Below are 15,557 nucleotides of genomic sequence, written 5' to 3'. Positions count from 1 at the left end.
GACTTGCCAGCGGACCGCCCCGTCAAAGGTCAACACAATTGAAGCCACGAATTTGGGTGTCAAAGTTCGCCAAGACAGAACCCAGCTCAAAGACTTTGCGAGGACTGCGCTACATGCCACTAACTGCAAAGCCAGTGCTGAAATGACTTTAATTCAGAGCCTGATGTCGATATGACAAACGCTAGTGCGATCGGTGCGATGCGACAAGAATGACTCTGGATGTGCTGTGAATCATCCAATCACATCTATGCCCGACGCCATCCTCTTTGACATTTTGCCATTGTTGATCGCATGCACTGCACAGCAGAAGTAGAACTATTATGTTAAATAAGTTCAACAAAGTAGCCCTAAAGTACTCAGCCTTAGTAGCCTTAAAGGAGCTCAAGGAATAGCTGTAACCAGAGCCAAAGCAATCACGGCAGCCAACAGGCTCACATCCGCAGATATGTAACATTCAGTCCTTGGCTGCACTGGACATTGAATGCATGACATGATGAAACACGATAAGTTTGGGGGTCTTTACACAGTCTTTTTATTTCCGCCACCCGGCTGACACTGACCACAACGGCATTTTTTCAAGACACATCTTCGCGGATTACACATCACACCACCTTATCTCAGTTTAATTTCGCGACCAACACAAAAGCTTTATCTAAATACCTGGTCAGAAAGAGAGAGAGAAAAAAAAAAAAAAAGCCGTTACTGCGGTTGAGGAATCTCAGCCCATGGAGGCAGATCGGGCCAGACTGGGACCGGCCCACGTCTTAAGGCTTGTGACCACGGCATGGTATTGAGGAGTTTGGTTAACCAAGATGCAGTCAACTTAAACCAACAGCTTTTTTATTTATAAAAAGAAATAAATGAATAAATAAATAAATAGATGATAAACAAACAAACAAACAAACAAACAAACAAATAAATAAATAAATAAATAAATAAATAAGATGATAGACAAATATATAAATACATTTTTGATTAATTGATCTTATTAATTGATCTAATTATTAGTTTATACTTCTAGGGTACTTCTAACTTGCTGTAGGTATGACTGTCACGTCGACCACAACGACTACAGGAGGTTATTTTATTTCAAGGCGCACCACAAACAATACTACAAAAAAATGTGGACCTTTGTTGTCTTCTTACGAAAAGGACGCACGGCTGCCGCATTCTCTCAGTGTTGGTTAGCCAGAACACTCTACCGAGAAACTCCTGGCTCGCTTCTCCTAAGCTGATTAATCTCGACACAGCTAAAGGATTTGACTGAACCCACACACAAACCACTACCTGCTCTTCAATTCAGTCTGCGCGCGCGTGCGCACACACACACACACACACACACACACACACACACACACACACATGCACACACACACACGTGTACAGAGATTTAGCAATTGTAAAACGCCTGATTCTGATGCGTGCACTTCCAAAGAAAATGAGAGGAATTGATTGACCCATTTTTACTAAGAAGGAAACTTTCAAACTGCCGGCCCCAGCACATTTAGAGCATTAATTCAATGGTAAAAGTCCTACTGTGTATTTATTCATAGATTATTCCATCTTATTCTTGTAAAAGTAATCATTCATTTTTCCTCTTATTTGAATGTAACTTCCTTTCTTTCTCTTCCTCTTCTTTCTCTTCTTCATTTACTGCAGACTGAAAGCTGATAGTGTGCGTCATGCTCACTGTGTGTGTGACGCCAATAACATCATTGTTGTTATTGTACACATTTTCCGATGTGTCGGGCAACATCGGGGTATTTAAAATCATACCCTATGTGGGCGAGTTGCGTGGTCCATTAATGATTATGAATGTGATTCATACTGGGATGACATTAACTCACCACGTTGCATCACGAGCCATATGGAAATACGTCCTGAACACTGATGCTGCTTTCAAGTTCATCCTTTAACTCATATGCATTATCAATAAAAAATATAATAATTTGTTTTCCGCAGTAGCCGTTTCATTGATTCCCCTTATAAAACATACATTTCCAACAGTAATTGAAAATGCAAAGGGCAGAGTAGCCGCTAGATTCTAAAAGGCTGTTTTCTTCACAACATTGAATATCAATGAATAGACTGTTGCTTATGTGATCATCAAAAATGTTGTTATCTGTATATTGGTTGATAACATTTCCGGAGCCTTATTTACTGTGCAGATTTTTTTTAGGTCCTCTATGTGTTGGTTGCCAGCCTCTGTATTCTCCGCTGTCTGCTTTAGTACTTTAGGGAAATTAGAGACGAGCTGGCATGAGAACGCCTCGCCTTGGCACAGCTCAGGCCGCAGACCAGTTCCTGCTCTGAGCGCTGTGTAGTTTGCCTCTCTGTGGCTTGACAACACTCTGTGTTCTGTTAAGAGGGACTGGGAGCCATGCAACAGAGACACATCACTCGTTCCCACAGCGGGCGGAGGAGCCAGGGTCACTCTTACACAAGGCCATCACCGGGGACCTCAGTCGCAATGTGTCTCCCGCTGATTTGTCTTCTTCTTCTCAGAAATCAGACACACTTTGAGTCATTGTTGGCCCTGTTTTTTTTATAGATTCAAGCTAGATCCTCCACTTGCTATGCGCAGGCTTTAGAATATTTTACTCCCTCTAGGGCCAATTGCCTCCGAAAATTAATGGCTGAAGATATTGAATGATAGGGTCCGATTCAATGTTTAATTGCCTGGTTTACTCGGGCTGCGGTGAGGGCAAGTATAGCAGGGTGACTCATGGTTTACATAAGCGATGTCGGAGCCGACGGCACACGGCCGTGAGATCAGAGGGAGTTATGAATCACCTCGTCCAACACTTGTGGTCGTCACAAGGTCCCCCTCATTTTCTGGATGTTTCCATTATGTTAATGAGGAAAGCAGACCTGCTCCCAAAGCCCTCTTCTGTGAGCTTTGGAAACTCCTGCAGAAATGGCCATGTGTGCAGATGCTCACATACACGCACACATATAGTTACACAGACATACGATGTAGCAAAATACCATAATATTTTTTAGATATACTGGGTTGATATGGTCTTTTACACAAATTTTGCATTATGTCATATATGCAACAGGAACTTTTGCTGTGCATTTGCTCAAAACGGCACAAAATGGCAATAAAAATGCACACTTGATACGTTTTTCAACGCGTAGTGGCAAAGAAGCTGTGGGACACCACATTTCTGATCACCACACTTCTACTTTTGCCGTGTGCCAATGGTAGAAGTTTGCAATTATACTTGATCGTTAAATATTAAGTTACTTTCAGTTTTGTAAAAAGTGCTGCTGCATGTCAATCATCAACTGACATGCAAAATGCACACAACAGACCGTGGAGGCTTGTTCACAGTCACTGTATATTGTATTGTGTCTGTCTCCCCAGCCCTCCCCCAAAGAAAAAAAAAACAAAACAAAAAAAAAACAGAAGTGAGAAACGGTTGAGAAGTGCGACCAGCGTCTTCCTGTTGTGTGTGCGTGGAACCCCAGACGGCTGTCTAGGTTGCTCGCACGCAAACGCCGGCCTGGGAGCCGTGGCAACGGATGGTTTCCGCGCTGAGAAGGTGGAAGCGGGCCTCCTCGCTGAGGAAGTAGTTGGGTTTTTTTGATGGCTATCGCCGTAGTTTCATGAGAAGAACGTGACTCATCTGTGTGCTCGGCTGCCGGTCAGCCGGCATGGGAACGTAGTCCAATGACGACAGGTGTGAAGATCTGCCGAGGGGTTGGTTGAAGAATAATTTGGTTCTTCTTTCAGATCGGACGAGTTAAGTGGTCAATAAAGCGCACGAGTAACAAGTAACATGGACGACTGGGTCCATGTGTCGACGGACCGATGGGTCCTTGGGTTCACCACTGGGTGCATAAATCAAAACGAGAATTAGGATAGACGTCAGAGAAGCTACTGTGGACATGTGTGTGACACACGTGTGTGACATGTGTGTACTGTGGACAGGTGTGTTACTGTAAATGTGTACCACATAGCAATATGAGGTGGTAACCAGCTGAATTTTTTCTGTATAATAGTGGTTTAATTACCCAGATGCCCCTGTGTCGCTTGCATACCGCCATAGGAGTCACGTACGATGTGACGTCCGCCTCAAATGTTCCGTATCCAAGTACAACAAGGGCCTTGACGTGAGACTGGTTAACCACGGGGTTGCTCTCGCTACGTTTGCCTGCTGCTGTGGAAACAGTGGCGTCGGCCTCACCTGGCCTCAGTGAAACCACAGCTCACTCACTCTGTCGTTACGTCGAAGTACAGTATCTACCAATAGCGGCCTGGAATGAGAACAACGGAAATTTTACAAGCACCCCCACGCCAGACGAGAGGCTGTGATCCGACGACGGCGGCGGGTTGGTTTTAAACACCCTCCGTCTGCACGGTCCCGTCCACCTCCGTACGGGAGTTTGGTATACGTTCTGACCTCCCGTTAGTCAATCTCTAACTGAGGTTTCCATGGTCTGCTTTTGGTTTCCGACTTGAAGGCCGGCTAATGGCCATTGATTGTTATCAAGTATTAGTCAAACAAGCTCAAAGTAACTGCAGACTAATAGCGGCGGTGGTTGCTGGCCCCTTGCTTTCTTCGCGGTCGTCTGGCCCGTGCCGAGTTTCTGCGAGGGAGAGTATCTTCAAACACAGATGGAGTTTCACCTCCCGAAACATGCAACTGATTCAAATTCTATTCTCTCTACAGATACTGACAGGACCATTTTCCTTTGAAAAAAAAAAAAAAAAGGGTTTTCAATTTCTATCCATGTCTGTATCCTATATCTGTCCTGCAAAGGCTGTGAGTCAAGCGTGAAACATATCTAACATACTGTATGACCTTCACTACCTCCTTAGAACACATCACATCAATGCTGCACAGTCTACCCAGTGGTGGAAAGGAGCAAACTACATTTGTTTGATTTATTTCCAGTATTCATGATGCTAAAGGGACTGTACGATCTTCTAGCAGTAGATGAATGTGGCTGTTTCCTTCCGAAGCAGTGAGTCCTCCCCTAGCCACACCTGCCACTTTCTGGCTTCTGGCTTCGCCTCAAGACTCCTGTGACCAGGCTGACCAAGGAAACCTGTGGGGGCAGGATGCCCCCATTACCACCACCACCAGCCTTCCTACTGGGCAACCGTAAGGCCTCAGCCCGCCTGTCAGCCGGAGAGGGAGCCACGCTGAGGCGTCTGGGGATATAAACCACCCTAACCTTGCCTCGGTTCTGTGGTGCTCAGACTCCTTGCGCTGGAGGCCTAGAAGGCGGCCACATTGGGGCCACCATGAAACCTAAAAGAGGTCACGTAGAAACAAGCACTCTATAACAAGCACTGCTAACCCTAGCTGTTTCAGTAGTGGTGTGTGAGGGCGGATTGGTGTGTGTGTGTGTGTGTGTGTGTGTGTTTGTGTGTGTGTGTGTGTGTGTGTGTGTGTGTGTGTGTGTGGGTGTCTGTGTGTCTGTCTGTGTCTGTGTGTGTGCATACGCCCATGCGTTCAAGTGTCAAAGATAGAGAGAGAGAGAGAGAGAGAGAGAGAGGCATATAACAGGGAAGTAGTGAAGGGGAGAAAGGGGGAGAGGTTTATGAGCTGCTAAATGTCATTCTCACCACAGGTGCAAGGACCTTGGTCGACCCCATTAAAACAAAGTAGAGGCCCTTCTTCATGTGCAACATTTCGTAGAGATCGAAAATGTGTACAGCAATGATACTGTAATTTGACTCGGTTGGGTTCGATCAGCTTTGAATCATTGCAAATGTCAATGAGGTTAGGCAGCGGTGTTCGACAACGCCGGGGTCTCCTGGGAAATCCCGTTTTGTCAAAAAAGCAGTTTCTATTCAAGATGCCTCTTAGGTTAGTGACTGCAACATTTCCAAAATGTTAGACCTGCGGCAGGTGACTCATTCTGCTGGTACTGAACAAGGGAAAACCGACGGTAGTTGACCTAAATAAGGCATGTTGGCCTTCCCAGGAGTTTTGATACGTGAAGAAATCCCCCCTCAAAAACTTCATCTGTTTCACTAGTCCGCTCACAGAGTCCAACTGTCAGAAGTCAGCGAAGTGTGCAAACGTTCGGTTGAATGAATTGGATATTGTGTGGAAGCGTTTTTTCGAGAAAATGTTTGAGAAAACGTACTGACTTTTACTATCTCTACGTAATGTATTCTTCATTGATCGAAACTGCGTAGATCACATGTATTCATGACAAATTAACTGGATCACATATTCAAAGAATCAGTATCGACACGAACGGCGCTTTGCTATTGGCTCCATCACAATCGTCCGGTAAAAAGGCATGCCTGCGCGGCCTGGTTTTAGGGCCTTGGTTAAAAACACAAAACCAAGCCTGGCTTTTAGGGTTGTTGCAGAGGAAAACCACCACTCCACAACAATGAATATTTTACCTTGCTACCGGCAGTCCAGCAGCGTTCAGTGACCACAGGACATGTTAAGTGTTCCTGACCAGAGGCTAAAGGGGCACTTAACAACTGATAATGCCCACTGTCTATCAGCGCTGCTGGCTGCCCCTGCTGCTTGAGAGCCCTGTCGGTGGCTGGAGACAGACCACTCTCTCCCCACCGCTGACCCACCAGCTGACCACACACTCCACACCCTGCACCCTGCACACCTCTGCTTCTTGGGGGTGGGAGGGACATGAATCGCCCGTTTGATGGCAGCTGCCCTTCAGGTGGCCGGCTGACCCCTGACCCACCCTCAGCCTCGGTTAGAAATGACTCCCACCTGAACCTGAGGGGAATGAGCCTTTTATTCCGGCAAAAGACGCCATTGTCACTTTAGACGTGGAGAACCGGAGTGACCTTTTTAATATTCGAAGTCGTCCTAAGTTTCCTTTGAAATTGCAAAAGAACCGGAACGAATGCATAACCCTCTGTGCACAATGTCTCTAATGGTACAGTGAATAAACAGTAAAGGCATTCCCAACCTCACAATGCTTTATGCATTTTTGTACACGTTGAGGGGCCACAGAGTTCCCGTGCACTATCACCTCCTGTTCTGTGAGAAAGTCCACTCTTCAGGCCAACCCGATTAGAGCTGAGGTAAATCGAATCTGTTGCCGATGTGTTTCAGAGTTAGCCGGGACGTACAGTATGAATCGAGTAAAGACAAGCCCGCCAGTGATAGCCCCCCGCTAACTCAATTTGGCACGCAGGGGGAGGCGGAGCGGGTGGGGACGACCCCCAATGTGAGCTAATTGCTGACTGGCAGTGTATTGGGTGCCCTTGGCCCACTCCAGTGGTTTCGCGTGACATTGTAACACTCTGAGATCCCCTGGGGGGCGGAGGTGCACAGGAGGGAGTAGGTAATGTGCAATATATGATGCTTATCGTCCTCCACATAGAGGTCCTCACTGCTGAGCACACTGTAAACACTGAGCTCGAAGGGCTTAGAGATTTAGCTCTTAGTCAGTAAGTGGTGGACATGCATGCATATTTTTGCGAGCAAATATTGCATTCCTCCGTGCATTGTAGATTAGGCAATATGCTGCCTAATCTTTCGGTGCCGTGGTACTTTTTAGTACTTTTTTAGTCCAGGACATGGAATTGAATTTCTGTCTTGATGAGTTAACCGTTCAAGGGAATGAAGAAATTTGCAATGAAATTAAACAAAAATAGGACAGAGATTGGAGACAAGTAAGCACTGTGTATACAATCTCACCCCTGGTCTTGGCCCGGAGAGCCGCACGAGAAGCAGGGCGCGATCGGGAGAAGGAGAGAACACAAAAAAAAAGGGAAAAAAAAGCAGCGGTAGTAGCCAGCCCGTGCCTCTGTGTGGTCCTCATTGAAAGCTCATTCTGTTTAACTCTCTCCAAAGTGTTTTAAAGTGTTACAAGTACATTAGTGCCATGGGTCACGCCTTTGCTTGCCTAGCCTTTGACCCCAAACTCCACTAGCAGCAGCTTTGGCAAGGGGAGTGAGCTCATGGTGAGGGGTTAGGTCCAACTGTTTGGAAAAGGATTTGCCCCAGGGAGGTGGAAGGGGGGCTGGCGGGTGCTAGTTGGGGAGGAGAGAGGGCCCGGTCGGGGCCCGTAATGATCTCCTCATGGAACTTTAATAGCTCCCCGCCGTTAGTGTTAGTGTTAGCTGTTAGATTGGGGGCGGAGGGGCACTGAATTATTCAGCAGGCTAAAACTGTGATCACATACGGATATACTCAGACTATATGTACCATTATACGCTTGCACCAACACACTCACACACACACACACAACTTACATTATGACTTGTATCGTCTTTCCTCTACGTGTACTGTAAAACCAAAATAACACCCAGGCAAAGTTTACTCAGCATTAATCAGAGATGTCTACAAAGGCGCTTTACTATAAAACCAGGTTACAGTCACATGTTGAGCAACGGCTGAAGACATAACATTCTTCGGTAATGAGCTCACCCTGTTTGCACAATAGGCCAAACAAAAAAAAACGCTTATCTGTGTTATTTGCATTGTATTATTACTCCTCTGTAACGCTTGACATGAAATTCTTGGTTCTTGACATTTTGTTTGTGATTGCTGAGGTTTTTTTGTTTCCGCAAGACTATCTTGTGTACGCTGGCTCTTATCTGTGCTCCACTCATCTCAAAACAACTTGTTCACCAAGTGAGCAAAACATTTTTCTGTCTATGGATTGAGTCTATAGATTTTGTGTTAGGGCACGGCAACTTAATTTGTATAGATCATCATCGTACACACATTTTCTACATGGCCTAAAAGGCATTATTTAAAAGCAAAGCAGAATAAAAGAATATAAATAAAGACATTTAAGTGCATTTTAAAACACAGTAGGACTGTGATTGTTCAGAGGTCCAAACATTAGCCCTGGTGCTGCCTTGCTGCTGTGGGAGTGTGTGGGGGTAAGTGGGGCTGTGGACTGCGTCTCCATAATAACCACGCCACCTAGTGGTGATCTGGCCACCGACGGCTGAGCATCAAACATCAGCAGTAGTCACATTCAGTTAAGGGCGCAGGTAAGAGCTTGTGACAGGCCTGTGAGTTGAAAGGGATGTGAGAGGCGCCTCTGAAGTTAATAACCGCGGCCTTCAGGCCCGTGACGACCCCTCGTGTTTCCTCTGCGACTCTTGATCACTAAAGCAAAACTCCTCTGGCACATGAGAACACTGTCAGGACTCAAAGGCCGTAACCGCGCTCGTAAAACAGAGGGGAGTACAGGTACATACACACACACACACACACACACACACACACAAACACACAGGCATATATCATATACACTCACATAGGCATGTGCATACAGTCACAGCCAAATGCACGCATACACACACACACACACACACACACACACACACACAAAACACAGCCACCTCTGACACAGGTGTATGCCATACACACACACACACACGCACACACACACACACACACACACACACACACACACACATGCATACATGGAAGTATGCACAGGCAGGTACCACACACACAGGCATACAACACACACACACACACACACACACAAGTTCCTAATGGTCACATACAGTAAATTAGGGACATACACAGCATACATGCACTCACATACGACAGCCACACACGCACACACACAGAAACACACACGCATGCCGACACGCACTCGCCAACACATATTTTGTGCTATCATTAGGAAATGTAGCGCTGGTAGCAAGAGCCGCCCATGTGGCTGTGTGAGCCTTCAGGCCTGTAGCCTCTTAACCAGCGCTGGGCTGCCGGGGCTAATTGCGGGCGGTAGGGAGGCAGGTTATAACCCCACTTGCTGTCTGGCCCCCGCAGCCGAGGCCTGACCGTCATTAGTGGAACCACAGTTAGCTCTCGCCCAGGCCCTCCTGCCGCCACGTTTGCGGGAGGGGGGATTGGGGCGGGGGGGGGGGGGGGGGTGTGAGATGGCCGCAGCCCTCTCAAATGTCTCCTTCTCCTTCTAATCTGAGAGCCTCTCTGTCTCTCGCTGTTTGCCCACACGGCGTGCTCCCCGCTTTTGCAACGCACGGGCTGAACATAAGAGGAAGGGTCTGGGTGCACACCGTGCACCAGAGTCCTGTTGAAAACTCGTGATGTATGCGCTTTTGTACTTGACTTTCCTCATGTCACCGGCTGAAGAGCCTGGAGCGTGCATGACAGAATTCCGCATAAGGCAGATTTTATGAAGTCAGTCGGCAAACGCAGGCATTGTCTCACTACAGCGGCATCCGTATGAAAACAGCACTTAATGTTCAGCATGTCCTATCCCCAGAAGCACAGCATGTGTGTGTGTCTGCGTGTGTGTATTTTATGTGTGTCACACTCGGAGCCCTGATTGAACATGTCACTGATGGCTGATGGGGGGTCCCTTGGCCCTGAATGATCCATCACCTCCCCAAGCGGGCCTCATCCGTCCTTCTCCCTTTGCCCCATCTCTCGCTATCTTTATCCCTATCTCTTTCTCTTCGGCCCCTTAAGAGGGCCTCTACAGTTTTCGCTGTAGACCCAGGGGTCAGGTGGAAAGCGTACACTCATAAACAGCATTTATTATTCATGTCCTTCAGCCCAGAGATCCACTCACATCTCACGCTGGCTACAGCAGCTGTCCAGACACTCCAGCATGTGACAGGTACATGATTTAGCAGCACAGTGCGTCTTCTAGTACGTTCAAGTTAATATATGGGCATTCAAACAAACAAGTGCTCATACAAACACGTGTTAAACATCTGCAAGCAGAATAAGGAAGAGCTGCCTATACTGGACATTTTGATGAAGTTGTTTCATGAAGTCAGCTGTTCCAAATATAATGTCTGCACTATGGTCTTTTTCTAATCAAATGGCTCCACGTTGTGCGCTGGAATGAGTCATTTGAGTATTATGAGCACTCTGTTGATTCCTAAACTGCTGCAATTAGGACTTTCCAGAAAGCGGCATAATAAGTGTGTCATTTCACGACGCTGGCAGTTCTTTGTGAGAGAGCCGGCCCAGCTTGTCCCAAAGTTGACAGTGTGTTAGTGTACCAGTCCATTAGGGTCCCCAAAGGCCCCCTGATTACATGTGCAGCTATTACACGCATTGGTGCTTTACTTTGGGGACCTTTGCTGATGGTATCAATGGCAGTTTTTGGTGGTTTGGCGATTGCGTGTGGTGTGCGCGTGTGTGCGTGTGCGTGCTTTAGAATGGGTGTGTGTTTGTGTGTTTGTTTGAATTTTCATGCACCGCCATGAAGTTTGTGCCTGTGCGTGTATTTTGGGCTGAGCAGTTGGCTTTTGGTCGTCATTTTGGGCAGCCACATCTGGAGGAAAGACTGCTGCTTTGACCCCACCCTTAGCCAGTCCACCCGGCCCCTGCACCCCCGGCCCCACCGAGCTCAGCAGTTAAGTGACTTGTGCCTCGCTAACGACCTCTAATGATTTTAATCATCCCCAATCAGGCACAGGAGCCATCGGATTCTGGCTGAGGCCGAGAGACAGACAGAGCCAGAGAATGAGAGGGAGAGAGAGTTTTCTTTACCATGGCAGAAGAGGGGTGGTCGTGAGGAACACATGATCCGGGCACAATTACCTGCAGATCTCCAGTGGAACACGACTCTCGACTCCAAAGCTAAAGAAACCAAGATAGGAGCGAGGCTCTGATCGGACAGGATTTGCAGGATTTGTAGACGCGACGTACATAAGAGGAAAGTTAAGCGGCAGAAGTCGTACGTCTGAAATGAGATAGAGAAAGAGAGATGTGTGAGAGGGGCAGAAGTGCTGCACTTACTTACAATTGCAAAACAAATCCCGTCTTGGCTTACCTTCTGTCAGCCGTTACAAATCAGAACCACTTTTTCTTTTCCCCAAAGAAGCACACACACAGACAGTGTACGAATGCAAATTCAAACACAGGGTTATATATACGTCCCTTCCTCACAGTCATTCTCTTCTCTCACTTCTTCCAAAATCCTCAAAGATACGGTACATCCGCATCCTCCCTTAACGATAAAAATACAACCCGTAGTGTTGGCAGATTCTCAGTGCAGCCCTACATCGGGAACACAGCGAGGCTGTTTGTGGCTGCCATGGAGCGGCGGAGGGAGGTCGGTGGAGGGGGTGGGTGGGTAAGGGCAATTTGAGCAGGGTCTGCCAATGGAGCCGCATGAAGCGGGACCACCCAGGGTGGCGTCAGGGGGTTGGCAGGGGCTCAGGGAGGTCGGTCGGCCGGCCGGTCGGCTGGCAGCCCCATGGCAGCAGTCGGCAGCGCGCGCTCTGAGGCCTTGCCAGAGTGGACAGAGATATTCCGCTCTGCCCACAACCGCCACTTCAGCCTCCCACAGCATAGCACAGGCACAGCGGGCCCACAGTGATACGTGGGGTGTGCACGTCGCCTGGTGGGGGATTGGGTGGGGGCGTCATGTAGAGCTGTGCGTTTGTGGGTGCCAGTGAGTGATTGTGTGTGCGTGTGTGTGTGCGTGTGCGTGTGCGTGTGCGTGTGTGTATGTGTTTTTTCATGCATGCATAAATGTGTGTGTGCACGTTGTCCATGTAAGTCTGGGTAGGGTTTGAGGTTAGTTGCTGAAGATATTTTTAGGATCTCGTTCCCCCAGATATGCTGTAGACAACCTCACGTACAGGGAACCAAATTGAAACCAGAAAATGTTTATTCATGAGGAAGCTGGCAAATCAGCAGTCCAGTATCTATCTTAGGAACTCTTGTTCCACCATGCAAGCACTCTTACAGGACCTTATTTTGCTGGATAAGCCAAGCACTGTCCCTTCAACCCCCACACTCTTTATCTAGCTGTGCTTTATATTGTTTGTCCGACAGCAAAGTAAGGCTCGAATGTTCCGTATGAGAAACAACCAGTTCATGCAGAGTAGGTGTTAACCAACTGCTCTCCCAGTAGTTGTCGCAGCTGCAAAAAAGAAAAAAGAAAAACAATTCCTCCAATGTTTATCGTCTCCAACGGGGCCAGGCATTTCATCGCAGCACTTACAGCTTATAAACTCCCCGACAAATCACATTAGCCTTTAGCTTCTCTCAGCAGTTTACTGCCTCGGTGCTAAAGTATCATTTATCACCCAGTAATTCACTTTCCTGGGTAAATTCAGTTTGGCAGGTAGTCGTCGGGTCAGTTGGAAAGGATGGCAGAAGAGAAGAGAATGTTGGGAAATCAATGTGAAATAGCAAATAGTGTATCAAAGCCGTCAGACAGGACTCATTCGAAGTTACGTGAGAAGTTCAACTCAACAAAGGTAGCTCATCTTAATCACAGGCGGCCTTTCCATGAGTTATTCAATTGCCTGTGGCCTCGTGCACTAGGGGGCCTCGTGAATTTGTGTGGACTTTTTTTTTTTTTTTCATGAATTTCATTTACTGTAACTTTGTCACTCCAGCGATCGGCACTGGGCTCACATCCCCTACTGGAAGTATCCCAATAACTGGAATTACAAAAAACAGGTCATGCCGACCGTGGGCGGAGGAGAGGAAACACGCTCTAATGTTGGGGGACTACGTGATGAAACATTGGACTCTTTTCAGAGTTTCGGCTCTTTCTGCCGGGTCGAGATTCTGACGGGCTCGTGACTCGCAGTTTTTTTGTGACACAGCAGACAAAATGTACGTCTGTCGTCTGAATTCATGACTTGAGATAAATCAACCAGGTGAATAAGCAAAAGTAACAATAAACTTGTTACACGGCACAGCAAGGATTATCATCAGTACAAACCCAGTCTGATGGATTATATTATTATACCGTTCAATATGGGGAATTTTTTAAAAATAGGATATTTTGAAATATTGTCATTGATATACCCATGAAAAAATTACCCATAATTGCTGTGATAAAATATATTCCTCCATATCTAGTCCTAAAACAGACATATTGAACACAATACCCAAAATGGGTTTCTAAAACAGTCCCAGGTTCAAGTGCTGATTTTACCATCCAAGCCTTGTTCCTTCAATCAAATGATTGGAGGAGAAATTCCTAAGACTCAGTGGTTCAAGGAGATAAGTTGTTGGATGAGCACTTCAGTGTTGGAAGACTTGAGGATTCGCTGCCGGGTGATCTTTTGACGGCCGCCAACACAAGTGCGTGTTTAAAAGCGCCCAGAGACCAAGTTGGGACCTGGTGGCATGATGGTTCAGACGCTGCCGTCATAAGTTCAAGTCCTGATTTTTCCATCCAAGTCCTTTAAACAAATGATTAGAGGAGACGACCGAGCTCCGTAAGACTCAGTTCCCTCAAAGAGGTAAGCCGCTGTCGGAGGGCTTCTCAGGGTTCGATGCCAGGTGATCTTTAGAAGGCTGGCAACACAAGGGCGCGTTTAAAAGCGCCCGCAGACCAGGGATTAGCCTGAAGATGACCTGGTGGCGTGATGTTTCAGATGCTGCCGTCCAGTGCTGACTTTTTTGGGGGGTTTTTCCATCCAAGTCCTGTCCCTTGAATCAAATGATTGGAGGACCAGACAGACGAACAGACAAAAAAATAAGGGGGAAAAAACACGTAAAAACAATTCAGGGTTTCCTAATTATCCACATAAGTGGTCACAATTTGCATATGGTAGAGTTGACAGGATAGAATGTGTATATAATCTTGGAACAAAAAGTATTTTTATATTCATGAGGTATAATAAAAATAGTGTTCCAATGTTTTCTGTTAAAATAAATCAATTTGTAAGAGTTCCCTCTATTTTTTTTTTCCTTTACTAGCAATGTTTGTATTAAGTGAGGTGGAGAAGGGCCTCACATTGGTCCTTGGGGCCTCCAAATCACTAGGACCGCCCTTGATTTCAATATCGACGACGTTCAGGTGGGCTAGGCCAAAAAGTCTATCTTGTTGTCACCTGCTTTTCCTTATTGCGGTGAAAGATTCAGTGAGTATCCGGAATAGCCCCAATTCAATTTTAGAGCTATAGAATACTGTACATTTTCTGCAACTCAGGATAATATTTGCTTTCTATTATCTGCTTGGTTTGATCCTTTTTTTGGTTCATGTTTCTTAATAAAATAAAAGTTTCATCGCAACAAAAATCAGAAAATAATTATGCGCAGATAATTGCACAGTTAATAGTCGTCATTGACTGTACTGTTATGACCATCATCAGCACGGTACCGCACTAAAGTAGGATTGTCAGTGACGTTTAGAGTGGCAAGTGTCTCTGAAAGGAGATAATTTTGTCTCTCCTGTGAAAGTGTCGCGGCACACACCTCCTCGACAAAAGCGTCCCACGTGATCTGTGCCTTTAAGAGAACAATTGTGAGGGGAAAGAAAAAAAAGAGAACAAAAGTGAAACACCATCAAAGCCGGGTCAAGTTTGCACTGTGCGCTTCCTGCGCCAGTCATCTTGTTCACGTTGAGCGCGCTGCACGCAGGGCAGGGCAGGTGTTGTTGACTGATCTCCGGAGCCAATTTCCTGGTGCCGTTCATCACTGTCAGGGCTGTGGCCCGGCTCCAAGCAATCCCCGCCCTACGCAAAACGCCAAGACTTCAAGTTTTCCGCAGCCATTTAAGGACTAGCAGATCCACCTTGCCCGACCGCGTCTGTTCCCAGTATCGTCCGTGCGCTGCGTTCCCCGTTGCCCCCTCCCTGACTTTGGCTTTTTCACACCCTGAGCCCACTCTTCCTGTCCTCGTCCGTC

At 46.9% G+C, this 15,557-nt stretch overlaps 1 long non-coding RNA gene across 1 annotated transcript in view; it reads right to left on the bottom strand.

Annotated features, from left to right (window-relative positions):
• Positions 1-11,935, bottom strand: part of LOC307239257 — a 17,894-nt gene extending 5,959 nt beyond the window's left edge. The window contains exons 1-2 of the long non-coding RNA XR_013844466.1: positions 11,731-11,935; positions 11,499-11,640 (exon numbers count right to left, since the gene is read on the bottom strand). This is a non-coding gene — a long non-coding RNA (uncharacterized lncRNA). The remainder of the gene's footprint in view (positions 1-11,498; positions 11,641-11,730) is intronic.
• Between the last annotated feature and the right edge of the window lie 3,622 nt (positions 11,936-15,557).

This window comes from Zeus faber (assembly GCF_960531495.2).
Source record: "Zeus faber genome assembly, chromosome: 13".
NCBI lineage: Eukaryota > Metazoa > Chordata > Actinopteri > Zeiformes > Zeidae > Zeus > Zeus faber.
The sequence above is the reverse complement of the archived record's forward strand: the minus strand, read 5'-3'. Positions and strand labels throughout refer to the sequence as shown.